The sequence below is a fragment of the Coturnix japonica genome, chromosome 1 (assembly GCF_001577835.2).
Source record: "Coturnix japonica isolate 7356 chromosome 1, Coturnix japonica 2.1, whole genome shotgun sequence".
Taxonomy (NCBI): domain Eukaryota; kingdom Metazoa; phylum Chordata; class Aves; order Galliformes; family Phasianidae; genus Coturnix; species Coturnix japonica.
In genome coordinates this window covers 110,285,428-110,300,062 of record NC_029516.1, presented here as the reverse complement: position 1 = coordinate 110,300,062, position 14,635 = coordinate 110,285,428, and the positions used below count along the sequence as shown (strand labels likewise).

The window sequence follows — 14,635 nt, the reverse complement described above, 5'->3', positions numbered from 1 at the left end:
GAAGCCATGCCAGGTCAAGATTCCTGGATTAAGTAGATTGATCCTCAAAACTGTTCGTAGTTCTGTAAGCCTACATCCCTTCTTTCATTATTGTTACTTCTGTGTTGTGTTCCTCATAGTGTTGTGACCTCCTGAGCACTGTATGAAAGCAGAAGAAATCTGAGACTGTCAGAAATCAGGAAGGTTAATGCTTCTCTGAGAGAGTTTAGGTTGTACTACTGACTGTCCAAAACTTGTAATTACAGCTGAACAATTGACCCATCCACGTGTTAGAAACAACTGAATTGTTGTCCAGTTCAAATCCTGTTGACACCTTACATAAGGAATTAAACTCTTCAACCAGTCTGCATTTTCCACACGGTTTCTTTTCTGTTGGAAGAAATACTCAATGCTCGTCCTAAAGATCTGTGTAGTCTTCCTGCTCACAATGAAATGCAGTCAACAGTAGCCTTACCTCACTGCTGAGAGAAGTGATTGTTTATTGGCTGTACAATATGATATTACTTTTTGTATAGGGAGAGTACAAGCTGCAAAAGCTATGAGTCTAGTGACATGGAGGATGTAATACAGTTGCATTATATTGAAGTCTAATTTTGCTTAGTGCCAGATCACCTGAAGGAAAACAACTTCTTTTTAAAATATTATTTGTAATAATCACAGAAGATTTGGTTATTCTTCAAAATGATGAGTTTCTATTGAAGCAGAGCTCTGTTTATGTAGGCTCAATCATCTCTTTTGGAAAACAGTAATTATTATGTTGTATGATCAGTAGTCAAAATGAGTCACAGTACACTAGTATTCATACCAGTGTCTCAAAGATGACTTCATAAATTACACCGTGACCAAGAGTAGGGGTGAAGTTTGGGAGTGTTAGTGTTAAAAGCAATACTTGGCAGCTTAAACAAAAATTGTGCAGCTGGAGGCTGTGAGAGAATTTAATCTCATGTGTAGGGAACATGAAGCAATACAAATAACTGTGCTGCAACCAGGGGGGCTCAGATGCATGCAGATTAGCAGAGGGAGGCACAAATGGTGTTTTCAAATGACAGAGCTGGGACTGAGACTTAGTGATTACAGCAGCAAACGATAGCTCTACTGAGCGAAGGAGGCAGCACCTGGCCAAACAGTCAAGAGAACAGCCGATCTCTAGATAGAGCTGCACACAGGTACCCACCAATAAAAAATGCTACCACGTCAAGGTGATCAAATATTTCCATCTCCAAAAGGGAGAAGAAATGCATATTGAACAATTGCTATTTTTAAAAGCTGTCTGCTGTTTTAATCGCACCAAAATCCCTCTGTCAGAAACTCAGATGATTTTCTATTTCCTAGACCTGTCAGCTAAAAAAATCACAACCTGCCTTTGCTTTTAAAACACTCGGTACTACTGTCCCCAATGGAAATTTTTGTCTGCTAGCATCTGTGTGTACAGCACTCAGTGGGATAACGTGCAGGGCGTGTGTTATGTAAGATGCCGCATCATGTGAATAATGGAAGTGCTCAAGGAAAGCCCTCCTTGCTGAGCTATTTTTGGTGCACACAGACTGAGCTCTAACACATGAGCTTCATTGTGAAAAATAGGATTCCGAGCCTGAATGGCTTTTTCTCTGTCTGACATCTTGCTTACTTAGCGGATAAAAGAGTGGGTAGCTTCTGCTGTAGATAAACACCCTCAAGATATTCAAGTTACTTTTCTTTCTCTGGGGCAATTGCATTAGCACTTTCATGTAAATGCACAGGGGAAAAAAAAAAAAATCCAGCAGAAGGTAAAGAAACCAAAATGATAATTTATCTTGATGAAATAATCTCTACAATTGCACAGAACCAGTTAAATAATAGGCACAGTACATTTCTACATGTTGCTGTGTCACCTTGCAGATTCATCTGAATGTCCTTGTTTGCCTTTTTACTGTGAGCGTGAATAGGCTAGCAATGGCCCTAGTTAACATCAGTCTAAGTATCTTTATTATTTATTGAATGGAATTGCTGTAGAGAGTTCAAACATTTAAACAAAAACATCGTTTTGAACTAGAAGAACACCTTAATAGAAATCCTTAGGCTAGCTCTAGGCATGAGCCAAAAGACTCGCATAACAGTGAGTCCTAAAATGAAAAGCAGTCTGTAGGGAAAGAAGGTGTTCAGCCATGGGGGTGGAATCTGCTGTGTAATCAGCATAAACAGACTAAGCTTACTGGAAATGCAGATTTTCCAGTAAAAAAACAAACATAGACAAAGAGGCAAAGTGGAACGGAGAACCTGTTTGTTTGTTTGTAAGGGAATGTTCATAAGTGTTGTGAAAAATGGAATTCAAGTTTTCCTTACAGTAGTGTAGGAGGAAGAAAGCTGGGAAAACTCACGTTAAAGAAGTTTTTGTGAGTAATGGGTAATGTAGCTTCAGATGATTCATGATGTTGAACTGTGTTGTGTTGTTGTGTGTTTTGTGTTTTTTTTTCACTTGAAACTAAGACATAGAGGAAAAAAAAGGATGGTCATATTTTCAAGGAGAGAACTCTGAGACCCTATTGGATCTCAGATATAGGGTGCATTAAGCATTCTATAATTAAAGGCAGGCTATAGCTAGTGGACACCAGATCAGTGAAGAACAGATGATGGGGAGTTAATAAGACTGCAAAATGGTGAACCTTAGTATCCACTGAAATGATAAGAATGGGGCAACACAGAGTATCCTCTGGGAGAAGGGAAAAGATAATTACTCTGGAGGGACCAGATGCTACTCTAAAACAGCAGCCAGGACATCGCGCACCATAAAGACTTACACTGACCAGCCTGAAAGTACATGATTCCTTATTATTAAGATATAAATAGGACATAAGGGTCAGAGAACTAAGTTTAAAGAGGCTGCAGAATAATAAAGTCACAAGATTTCAGATCTGGAACTATGAAATAGCTGTATGCTGTGCCACCTGGGACAGATTAGACTGGAGAAGCTTGTAGGTGTACCTGATAGAGTTTTATTCTTTGCTCAGTAGTGTTACTCTTGCTTTAGAAGCTCCAAGTCCTCTCTTGTACCTACCCAGCATGCCGTGGCTGAAAAGATCAGGTTGGAACTGACAAGCCTTGGGGACTGAAGTTTGCAATTCACTGGAGTGAGTTTGTCCTAGTAGTTACTCAAGAACAGCAGGAAATACGCCAGAAATGAACTCTGCAGTTTTCCAGCTCATGAAAGGTACTCCCCAGCTGGGTGCAAATGTCTCATTTTCTATTATACCTAGGGGAGAGTGCAAACCAAAAATAGGGCAGAGGAAACTAAAAAGAGCCAGGAATCAGTGTTCTTATTTTTGATGCTTTAAAGCAACAAGAAGTGTTTTGTTTTTGTTTTTAAGAACCACCTGACATAGGCACAAACTTGTGTTTTCTGGATTATTATAGATACAGTGATTCTTTCATTGAATCTGTTCTGGTCTACCTTATTTCATGAAAAATTCAATGAAAAAAAAAAAAAAGTTGAAAAATCATTTGATGATCAAAACTGAAGAAGACTGAAGGAGTACACTTAACTTGAAATGTCCCTTCCTGAGACTCCAGAAAGCAATAAAAAAACATCGAGGTCTCAAGATTTTGGTCATAAAAAGAGGTTTGCCAACAGAGGGTCAAGGTTTTTCCCATGTTGGCTACTTTGTTAAACCCACATACGTAACTTATATTTAGTCTTTTATTGCCCAGAATCTGGAACAAACAAGAGCCTAATCTCAGGGTTTCTCAATGGAGGTTTGGTTAGTTCTAAGGGGAAGGTAAAGGTATCAGGGAGGGGAACAACTTCTGATCCCATGCTGATCACAGTGCTTTATATCCTTTAGAATTCCATCCTAAGTTTTATATTCAACAGAAGAGAATTTCAACATGAATAAATACAAATTAGTGCTTCTGCAACAGAATGAAAGGGTCATGCTTTTAGAGCCAAATGTAATACTGGCTAAGAATATTGACGTTGTTGTATTTTCAACCTGACTTGCTACCGTACTTGCTCTGTGCATCTCCAGAGCATAACACACCAGTTGCATCAAATTACATGGTAAATTGGTGAGATGGGCAAGTGTTCAGTGGGATCCATGAAACGCATATTTACATCTGACCCAATTAATCCTATTCTCCACTGGGGATAGAAGCTGCTATTTGAATGTAATTAATTGTGAAGCTTTCTGTAATAATGTTGTCCAAATGACATTGTGCAAAACCAAATTGTATTAAATAGACTGTTGAAACCTCATGCTGTTTCAAGGTCTGAAAATCTTAATGGGTTCCAGTAAAACCCAGTTTTTACAGTACTTCTAAAAAAGAGGTGTTGAAGTATACTGTATCTCTCTCTCTCACACTCACTCTTATTTTTTCCTTTTTTAACTAGAGTGTAATTCCTTTTTAAAGGCAATAATTGTTGCTTATAGGAAACTGATTGGTCAGAAACAGCTACTGGCATTTTTAGTTTGATGTAATGATCAGACATATTAATTTCACTTGACCCACTGCTAGAGAAAAAAGCTGTTCAGGGTAAACATGGTTATCTGTATTTGGGTAATTCTCAAAAAGGGCTTTTGGTTGTTGTTTGTTTAATATTGTCTTTCCAGTAACACTAATCTCTCATCTTGCAGAAAAGAAGCAATTGTCCAACTAGGAGTGGGTGGTAGGAAATGAGATTTTCTTTTGCTACTGCACAAGGAAGGGTCTAGGAAGAGATACAGTGGAAGGTCCAAGTAGTCTGAGTGCTCGCTCTCTTCCCAAAATCCTCATTTATTTCAAACCAGAAGCATTTGAAAAGTCTTTGCCAAGTCTTGCCACAGGTCACTAAGAATTTATCCATTTCCATTCTCTGCAATTGGGATGTTCTCATGGCATTTCAGAGCTGGCAAAGCCCTTGTTCTGCCCACCCAACACTTCTTTATTTTCAAGATTAGTGACAAGTAGGTGTTCCTGGTGTTCTCATTGGTAAGCTCGGTTTTCTTGTGTTTGGCTTTGTTTGTCTGGCATTCTGAATGCCAGAGTGTTTCTGCTCTTACATTAACAGATTGGAAAGGTCAGAAAAGGCTGCTGTGATTACCTAAAAGTGTGGACCAACAGAATTCCAGAATTATATCTTTGAATTTCTGCCTCAAGCCTGGAACTTCTATTTGAGGAGTTGCATAGCTCTCTGAGTCATTAAACTTGTATCCTGTGTGTGTAATTTTGAAAACACAGAAACACCGTGTGTTCATTTGTACATACACGCATATAATCCACTTGCTTAAGTGCAGCTGTTCTGACACTGTGTTTTAATTTCACTGTGATATCATGATACAAATCCAAAGGAGTCAGAAAATCTTTATTTTCACCTCACTCTCTTTGCTTTGCTGTCTGCAAAATTTTCTGAAGTGTTTTTTTTCTGCTAGTGACGTGGAAGTGCCCTGCCTGTATCTGACTTGTTTGTTTTCTGTTCAGCCCTCCCATTCAGGCTGGTGATGGAGACTTGCCTTCAGGTGCTCTGTAATCTTCATCTGTCAAACAAATAGCTAATTAAGAGTGGAGACCACAAACTGTGTTCATTAGGGATTATCTGAGTTCCACAACTGTGAGCTCTTAAACTTCATTCAGGAAAGCAAGTTTTGTGTTTCCTCCTCAGCCTCACAGTGCTAGCTGCACTGAGGTAGCCCTGATGTTCTCTAGCACAAACACTCCAAGACATCCATCTGTCTACTTTCTGTTAACTTACTCTTGCTTTCTTTATCACAGGTAAAAGCTGTACAATAGATATCACTGAAAAAACTAAAGTTTGACCACATTCATGGTGTTGAGGTCCAATACTATTGAGGTCTAATACTATTGTTTTAACCGTTATACACCTAATTGCATTAATTAAGTTGTATATTTATGCTACCATGTGTAATTGCATATGCAATGACAGTGCTAACAAGCATAAGTGTTCCACCCAAACTAACAGGTTGATGACCCTACCACTGTCATAAGGCATCCCATGTGACACTCAGGCAGCATTCTTGTGTTTACAGATATTTATACCAAAGAGTGGGTACTCAAGTCTTCAGAGAATGACTTTCTACACTGGCTTATAAAATTTTCAGCTCCATCAATAAGCTGTATCAGTATTTTCTGTAGCATTCCTGAGGTTTTCACAGAATAAAATTGCCTTCCTTCAAGTTTTGCAGGTGCTTGTACTTTTACAGAGCAACAATGGCAAATTAGGCAGCTATTCAACTGCTGTTTTTTATTAGACCATAAAGTCCAATAATACTCTAGCAAACAGGTCCTTCCACAGGCATTGTGTATGTAAGTGCTTTTGTCTAAAGGGAAAAAGCAGAGGTGGCATAACATACTTTAGATATTATTCTCCCTTTCACTGTTATTCCTGCACAGGTCACTGGATCTCATTTGTGCCTGTCTACCTGATAATAGCCAGTTTTCCCCAGGCTCTGGTATGTCCTGCCATGCCTAGGCTTCAGGTTGCCTGAATTTATTCATTCTAGTTCTCTCTCTGTGCCTCTTATCATGCTTCTCACTCTAGCCAGGAAGTCTTACCAGCAATACTATTAATGATTTCCCAAACAAAACCAATGTGATTTTGTTGTTTCTTATTTTTTTTCCTTTGCTACTTCCTTTTTCTTCAAAATTATCATAGCATACAGCTATGTTTGTTTGTGTTGTTTTTTGAATTACTTCTCAACCCTGGCTTACCAAAGTTAGCTTAGTTGCTCACCTGAACCAGTTTTCAAATCTGCTTTTTGGCTTTTCAGCCCAGTCAATGTGTACTTCATTGTAGCACTTGTTTTCAGCTTACCCTTCTAATTTGGCAATAGTCAAACCTCTCACCATGCCATAAAAATCTGTTTTCTGAGTGAGGAAAGGGTAGAAATAATAGATCGTTATTACAGGAGGGAGCTCTTTAGCAAACAGCTTCTTCTTTTCACTGTGGCAAGATCCATCCAGAGATGATATAACCACATAAAGGCACCTTGTGTTAGAACATGTCTCTGTCTAATGCAGGGCTTGTTCTGTGGTTGGTGCTGAAGGAGGAGGTCCCGAGGTCAACGCGGAAGGAAGTCATGTCTTCAGTATATCTTCCTGGGCCCTAGGACTTTGCAGCTCAAGGTCCTTCTAAGCCAGAGGAGATATTTTTGTGATGAGTAGCCTTTACTATTTATAAGTAGAGCAGTCAGTTCAATTGTGATGATTTATGAATTATTTAAAAAGCTCCTGTAAACTTGCTATGAGTTGTTAGTGTTAGCTCCTCAGCATTTGTGCAACCAGGAGTACATGTGGCCATTGGAACAGCCAGGATTGTGTGTAATGAAAGGGTCCTGTCACTGGAGAAATATATTTTTTGAGGTTAATGAAGAAATAGAAATAACCAAAGCAACATAATGGATAAAAGGAAATAGGATGACTAATGGTTTTGCAAATTGCAATGCATATTCACAGGATACAGTTGGTATTTGTAATGAACAAAGTAATACAGAGTTTGGTGACTGTGGCTGTGACTGTAAGGAGAGTGGAGCTGAAAGAAAAAGGAGTGCTAGTTATGTGACTCATATTCTGTGTTTGCATTTTCTTTCCTGCTCTGATGAACTCTTGTTCATAAAACAATACAAACAAGAGCAAGAACAATCTTAGCATACTTGAGGAATTCAGCATAAGCCCTGGTTCATCTCGCCATTCCACTTTCCTTAGATGGCGGTTGGTGAGCTATCAGTGGTCCTTAGTCCTTCCAAGCATGGAAGAAAATACAATGGGGAAAAACAGAGTTAAGTGCTCTCGATATTAAAAAATATATATCATGAAACACTAAGTCACCTCTGCTGTACCATGCCTTTATCTTTTCCATTGGCTTCAGAGCCTACAGAAAAGCAAATCAATTAGCTAGTTGTAGTTCTTTTCTTTTTTCTTTTTTCTTTTTTCGCTTTTCTTTTATATTTTTCAGCACTGTCATTTTGTTCCTTATTTTAGGGATGTCCTAGATTTATCTATCATGACCTACAGTGGAGTTAGTTCTGTATTTGCCACTAATGGGCTGGTCTTTTATTATTCTGCCCTTACTGTTACCTGTGCTGGATACTCACATTGTGGAGATATTAATGTACTTTTTCATAGGAACCACGTAGGAATGTTACAGAGAATAATAAAAATTCCAAGGAGGGCAGTTTTTGCAGGCATAGAAAATGATGTCTTGCTCTCTAACTGTAAATAAAGACTCTTTTTTTCCCCGACTTTGCACAAAGGATGTATTTCCCAAAATAAACTAGAGCTCATTTAAGATGCTCTGGTTCTTTTATTACTTCTATATACTGGAGTTTGGGATTGCTTTTGTTGTCTGTCTTTTATTTGCTCTTTGACCTTTGTTCATTTTCCCTTGTGGCTTATACTGTGTTACCTTGTTGTAGAAATAACCTGTTAGAATTTTTTTTACTGACAAATGTGGACCAATGATTTGTTACCCTCCCTTCTTCAGTTACTTCTTCCTCCTTTTTTATGGTGAGCTATCCTATGGGTATTTGTATAGCTGCAGTTGAATATCTGACTTGTAGCATGACATGATATTTTCATTTCTGGATTTAATGTTAACAGTTGTTATTTCCCAAATATTTTTCCCACACCGTGTGATACTAACAGATGACTTCATTGCACATGGCATCTCAGCCAGTGCTCTCAGTCTCACTTTTCCCCTGTCACAGCGGTGCATTCTTTGCTGCCTAACCCAGCTCTCATGAGTCTGTCAAATATCTCCTTCAGCTATGAAACATGAACTAGCTCACCTGTGGAGAGGTACTATCCATCTGAGTGAAAGTAGAAAGAAAGTTTTTGGGGTATAGCATTCCTTGCCTCTTGTGCAAGATCTGGGTTGCCTTTGCCAGAGATAGATGCCTGTAATCTCAAGGTGGGTCACTCCAGATTTACTAGCAGGACATGGTGCAGCGTGAACGTTGGCCTTTCCCTCCCCACAAGTCCTCCCTTCTTGTCTTCCACGTGGAAGTCAAGATGTCTTAGGAACTGGTACCAGATTTATATGAACACAGGGATCTTTTCTGCCAGTAGCATTTGAAGTAAAGAGGCTTAGACTTAAGCATCTTTGCATGTTCAAAGCACTACAATGTAGAGATAGCTATGTGGGCTTGCCAGTTATTGATTCCTCTTCCGTTGTTTAACTACAATTTTAACTACAATTTTAACTACAATTTTTTACAAAATTGGAGGATGGCAGAGAACCCGAGCAAGAGGGGTCTTTGAGGGTCAGCTGGCACAGCCACCACCAGGCAGGATGCTGGGAGATTTACAGTGGCTGAAAATATTAATCAGTGCTTTTAAATAGTTCCTTCTGTAATGTGCCCAATACATCAGGCAGGAGTTTAAAAGAGATTTGTGAGGGATTGTTCCTCAGGGAGACTGTGAGCTGAATTATATCTCTTGGTGAATGTGCTGACCTGTAACTGAGTATTTCTGATTTACACCCTGTAATTCTCTTTGACTCACAAGCTCTCCTGGAACAAAGGTCAGTAAAAAAGACTCTGAACAATTATTTACCCTTCTGGACAGGAATAACAATAGGTTCTTTCTGTCCCCAAGGCTCTGCGGTTCCCCTTCCCTCATCAGCAGCACAGCTGCAGATATGCTGCTGAAATATGGCTACACAGGTTCATACGTTGTAACGTGTGCTGATCTCCTGCTGAGCTGCCTTTTCTCTGAGCCTCTGCTCTCATCCTTTCCTATTCCAGAAAACTGCCCTTCATCCTACAGGCATTTTAGAGGTCAGTCCTAATTATAAGATCTGCCTGGACTGAAAAAACATTTTTTCAACACACTCATGAAGAGCCAAAATTAGCCCAGTACTTATTTTGAGATATATAAAACTAATAGATGTGTGATACAGTCTAAAAACAACCTGCCTGCGCAATTAGTTCAGTGATCAGACATTTAAAAACTGTGATAGAAAAGCAGAGCTCTGGATTAAGATGCACAGCGTTTTCCTTTATTGAATAGAAAAGCATGCAGAATTTTAATTACAATCAGGAGATTATATATTTACTGCAAGTACACATGTGGATCGCTAACAGGTTTTGACAGGGAAGGACTGGACAAGCCAAGACTCGAAAATGGCAGGTAGGAATACGGCAAGTGTTTCATTTGGGGCCCTGCAAGAGAATACACATCTAAGATGAATATGTGACAAGAGGGGAGTATTGGATTTCTGCATGAGGAAGTGACAAGGCCGACAAACAGCAGCTATATATTATCTGTGATGGTGGAAAGATCACATCATTTGCAACCTCTGAAGCAAGAGGAAAACTGAATGCAACATCATCTTGTAATGATCTAAGAGAAAGCTGTCTCTCTTTTTTTTTATTCCTGGTTATATATAGGTGTTAGAGAGGGCCCCACTGAGCAGAAAATGGAACATATGATCAAGGGCAGTCCAGTGAGTCAATTTACTAATCCCATAGATTATTATGCCAAGTACATTGTATCAGCAGCATGAACAGTAACAAAGCCTTGTTTATTTCTTCGCCTTTAAATTAAAATGAAGATGTGATTGGAATTGTCACACCTCTGATATATGAGCCAGATTCTCTTAATCATCCAAAACAAATAGCCTTATTTTTTATACCGATGTTTATTTTAGGAGCCGTTCCAAGACTGGCAAGCTGAAACCATCTATTTAAATGCAGCAAAGACATTTAAAATATCCACTAGACAGATTTCCCCTCAGGTGCTTCAGTGGTCTCATTCTCTGAAATATTTTCTTCCCTCAGATCCAGAGAGGGGTAACTCAGCCCTTCATGTGGTGATGAGATATCATTCAGCACAGTGTCACGCAGAGACATTACATATGAGCAAGCTCCTGGATCTTCAGTAAACCATCCTACCACAGTGCTGATGGAGACTTGCAGAAACCCCAGATGGCCATTGAACAGAGTGTGCATAGCCCAGCCTTCTGTCTACCCATGCTTTAGTGTTACAGTAGCCAAGTTTGAGGAGCAGGATGTTTCCAGTGTTGGTGCAGACTCCCTGGTCTTGTTCTAGTATTTTTGTTTCTTCCCAAATTACGGGGAGAACATGTATTGTAGATACGTTTATGATGTTGTAAGAGAAAGTGGTATTTTCTATAAAACCTAATTGAATGACAGCTGAAGAGAAGGTACTTTCTTGAATTACACAATTTCCTCTCCACAGGAGAGGTTCATTTTAATATATTATTTGTAATAGAGCTAAAATACATTGTTCTTCTATTGTCCTGGTGTCCAGGCTCCAGATAGAAGTCTGATCAACTTTCAGTCTGTCATATATTCTCAAAATGCATTGGAAGGGGAAGAAGCTAGTAGAAAGGTTTGCAAAATAGAGGTTGCAGCTTAAGAAATGCTCTGGTGAGAGCTCCTAACTTTAAGTTGGAAAATATCAACCTTAGTTATGTGTGTTTCTCACTTATAGATTCTTTTAGCCAATGCAAAAGGCATTAGAGTACTAAATTAAGTAGGCTGCACATATGCATTTATACGTGCTCATACCAACAGGTTGCATGCACGTGTATGTGTAATTCTGTGCTTGATATAGCAGAAGAAAAACTACCTACCTCATTTTAAATGAAATATTATTTCCTTACTGTTGAATAAGTTTTTCCAATGACCTTGTAGGATTTTGGGATTTATTACTAACCAGATGAGGAAAAACTAAACCATCTGTGTAAAGACTAGACTATCGAATTGCTATAGTATTGAATGTCATTGATTTTTACTTCATGATGAGTGCTTTTTTTGCTGTGAATATATAAATAATATCAGACCTTTGTAGAATAACTTTCAAAGGGGAAAATCAAGATGAAACTATGAAAGGGGATTTGTGAAGCAAATTTTTAATATATTCATGCAGTCAAGATGTTTTTAAAATGCAACAATTTAATTTCAGTAACAAAGTCTGGAGTGCAGGTAGCTGGCAAGTGCTTTGTTTAACCCAGTCACGCTTCTGAGCTATGTGAAAACAGCTAGAGAAAGGCAGATTGAGATCTTGGCTAACAAGAACAAAATTATATGCAAATCCAGGATGGATAATTTGTGTAATGGAAGATAAGAAAAGAAAACCAACCCTCAAAACATTTATTATTAGGAGCCCATGCTAAGAACTGATAACTGGGAAAGGAAGGCATTTATTTATCAGTTGGTTTGTCTTCTCAGTGAAAAAAAAAAAAAAATAACAAAACCTATAAAATTTGCATGTGAGCATTTCAAGATGATGCAGATATTCCTAACTAATTTTAGCTACAGAATTTAAATTATTAATACAATTTGCAATATTTAATTTGTTTTGTGTGGTATTTGCATAAATTAAATGCACAAAATCTGTCTGAGAAAGCACTGGCAATACCTCCAAATGTTTGCTGGTGTTTGTGATGGTAGCAGAGGGCTCAAAGGAAAGAATGTATCCAAACAGAAAGAAAAAAGGCCTCTTTCCTTGACTTTCCATGTCTTTCTTTTTCCCTTTCTGTTTCCCTTACATTTTACTTTTTTCCTTCCCATTACCCTTATCCACCTCATTCAGGGCTGCAGAATGAGCTTTTCCTTCCTTTCCCCCCACTCATTTCTGTAGATGCTTCCCACTCTCAGCATGCACCAGGTGGGATGCTGCTGCTGACCCTCAGTCATGGGCGCAGGTGGCAGCACTTTGTCCCTGACAGCAACCCAGGCAGGAAGGGCGGAGCACCGAGTCCCTGCAGCAAGCTCGGTTGTGGGCTGACCCTATTTGCAAGTATTGGGAACTGGAGGAATAGAAACAAAGTCTGAAGAAGTTGCTAGTGGGAATTTGTTCTGGAGGGTAACCTGCATAAATCAGGTAAATCTTAAAACATCTTAAAACCTGCATACATCAGGTTAATCTTAAGTAAATCACTTAAGAGTCATTTCGAGGCCTTGTGTTTTGTTGTTGTTGTTGTTTATTTTGCTTTTTTACTTAATTTCAGCTGTTCAATAAATAACACACTGAGATGTTAAGGTCAGAGCACAGGGGTGCTCCAAAAAGGTAATTTAAGAAGTATTTCAACTGAGGCGGACAGCAATGAGAAATTTCCCAGAAGAAGTGCAATAGAAACCATCATCTCCCCCCCAGAAAATTTAAATCTGCTTGGAGAAAAGCACCAGGAAACCTTCGGGGAAGGTGTGCACTCAGGTATCCCCAGTCCACAACTTGGGGCTGTGAACTCAGCTCTCCTGTGTGCTGTGGTAGGAAAAGCAATGGCTGCACGGTGCTTCTTTTCTTTCCCCTTTCCATCCAATAGTCCTCACACTATCCCTGAACCACAGCGCCCTGTTGCCCTCCCTCCTGTGCTTTGATGGGCCATCTCAGAGCTGGGTAAAATTTCAGAGCAGCCTTACATTTGAACACTGGCTTTGCAGTTTACTCAGCCTTGTTCATTGACAGGGTGACAAACTGGTTGCCCTGTATCCACAAGCTTTCTGGTCAAAGCAGATTATCCTAAAATCTAGGTCATTACTATGCGTTTGTCTGATGTAAAACAGACTGATGTGACATTCCCACTGCTGAACCAGTCAGCCTTTGCTGTCATTAGAAGAGAACTGGCAGGAGAGCTAACTTAGAGCAGCCTTCAAATGCCACTGTCCTCAGAGGATTTAATATGCAGGCTGTACAACACAAAGCACTGAGTCTGTACACTGCCATTTAAAAGACAGGGAAACCAAGACACAGATTTTCTGTGTTAGGAATAGCTCTGCTCTTATTTAGGAACTGTAACTCTCTATTGCAACATCTATAATGCTTTGTGGAAACAGCAGTTCCTCTAAATCTCCCTCCCTTCCTCAAAATTAAAATATTAATCATATTATATATAAAACATGAAGTTGAATAAGAAATTTATATTAACTTCATTTACACAATTGAGAGAAACAAGTCTTTCTTTACCAAAGAAGAAGGAAATATATATATATATATATTTTAATAATGAACTTATTACCCTTACTGACTGTAGAATCTCTATTATTAAAGAATTTCTTGAAAAACTTAAATTCAACTTACAGATATTCCAAGGCAGGAAAATATTTTTGCTCCACAACATGTTTAAGTTATGTTACTCTTTCAGCTGGATAATGTTCGGGGCGAAGCCACATTAACTACCATTTCATTATTCTATTAACAACAGTTCACTTGCTCTTCTTACAGAAAGAGTAAGTAAATCAGTCATGCTTCATAGATTCTTCTGCTGTTTATTGGAGATAGGAGGTATGATTAGGCACAATTTTCTAAAACAAACCTAAATTTGTCAATTGGAAACCTTTCTGAAGACAATGACCATTTTCTCTTCCATTAATTAAAATGATGCCAGTTATTATAAAATGCCTATTTTACTTAGATTTTATAAGGCATATCTAAATGAGGGAAAAAAACAAACCTCACTGAGCAGGAAAAATAGGTATTAAGAGAGATAGTAAAAGGGTAGCCACTGAGATAGCCACCATTATGGCACATAGAATGGTGATGGGGCAAAATCACTCCACAGGATCAGCCAGGGGCCATTCATGTTCTTGATGAAACACATAGATGACTATTTAGGAAAAAAAATTTTTAGGGCAAATTTTGGGCCCTGTTTAATCTGTACTTTTGGGCAGGATTGAGGTGAAATTGACAGTTTTTATCCCCG

The 14,635-nt window shown here is 38.8% G+C and overlaps 1 protein-coding gene and 1 long non-coding RNA gene across 6 annotated transcripts in view; one reads left to right on the top strand and one right to left on the bottom strand.

The window, feature by feature from the left end:
* The window catches only part of GLRA2 (glycine receptor alpha 2), a 121,241-nt gene that overhangs the window by 98,775 nt on the left and 7,831 nt on the right, over nucleotides 1-14,635 (top strand). The gene's annotated exons all lie outside the window — the stretch shown is intronic.
* LOC107325658 overlaps nucleotides 9,207-14,635 on the bottom strand; it is a 40,949-nt gene continuing 35,520 nt past the window's right edge. Inside the window, exon 5 of the long non-coding RNA XR_001559734.2 lies at nucleotides 9,207-10,127. This is a non-coding gene — a long non-coding RNA (uncharacterized LOC107325658). The remainder of the gene's footprint in view (nucleotides 10,128-14,635) is intronic.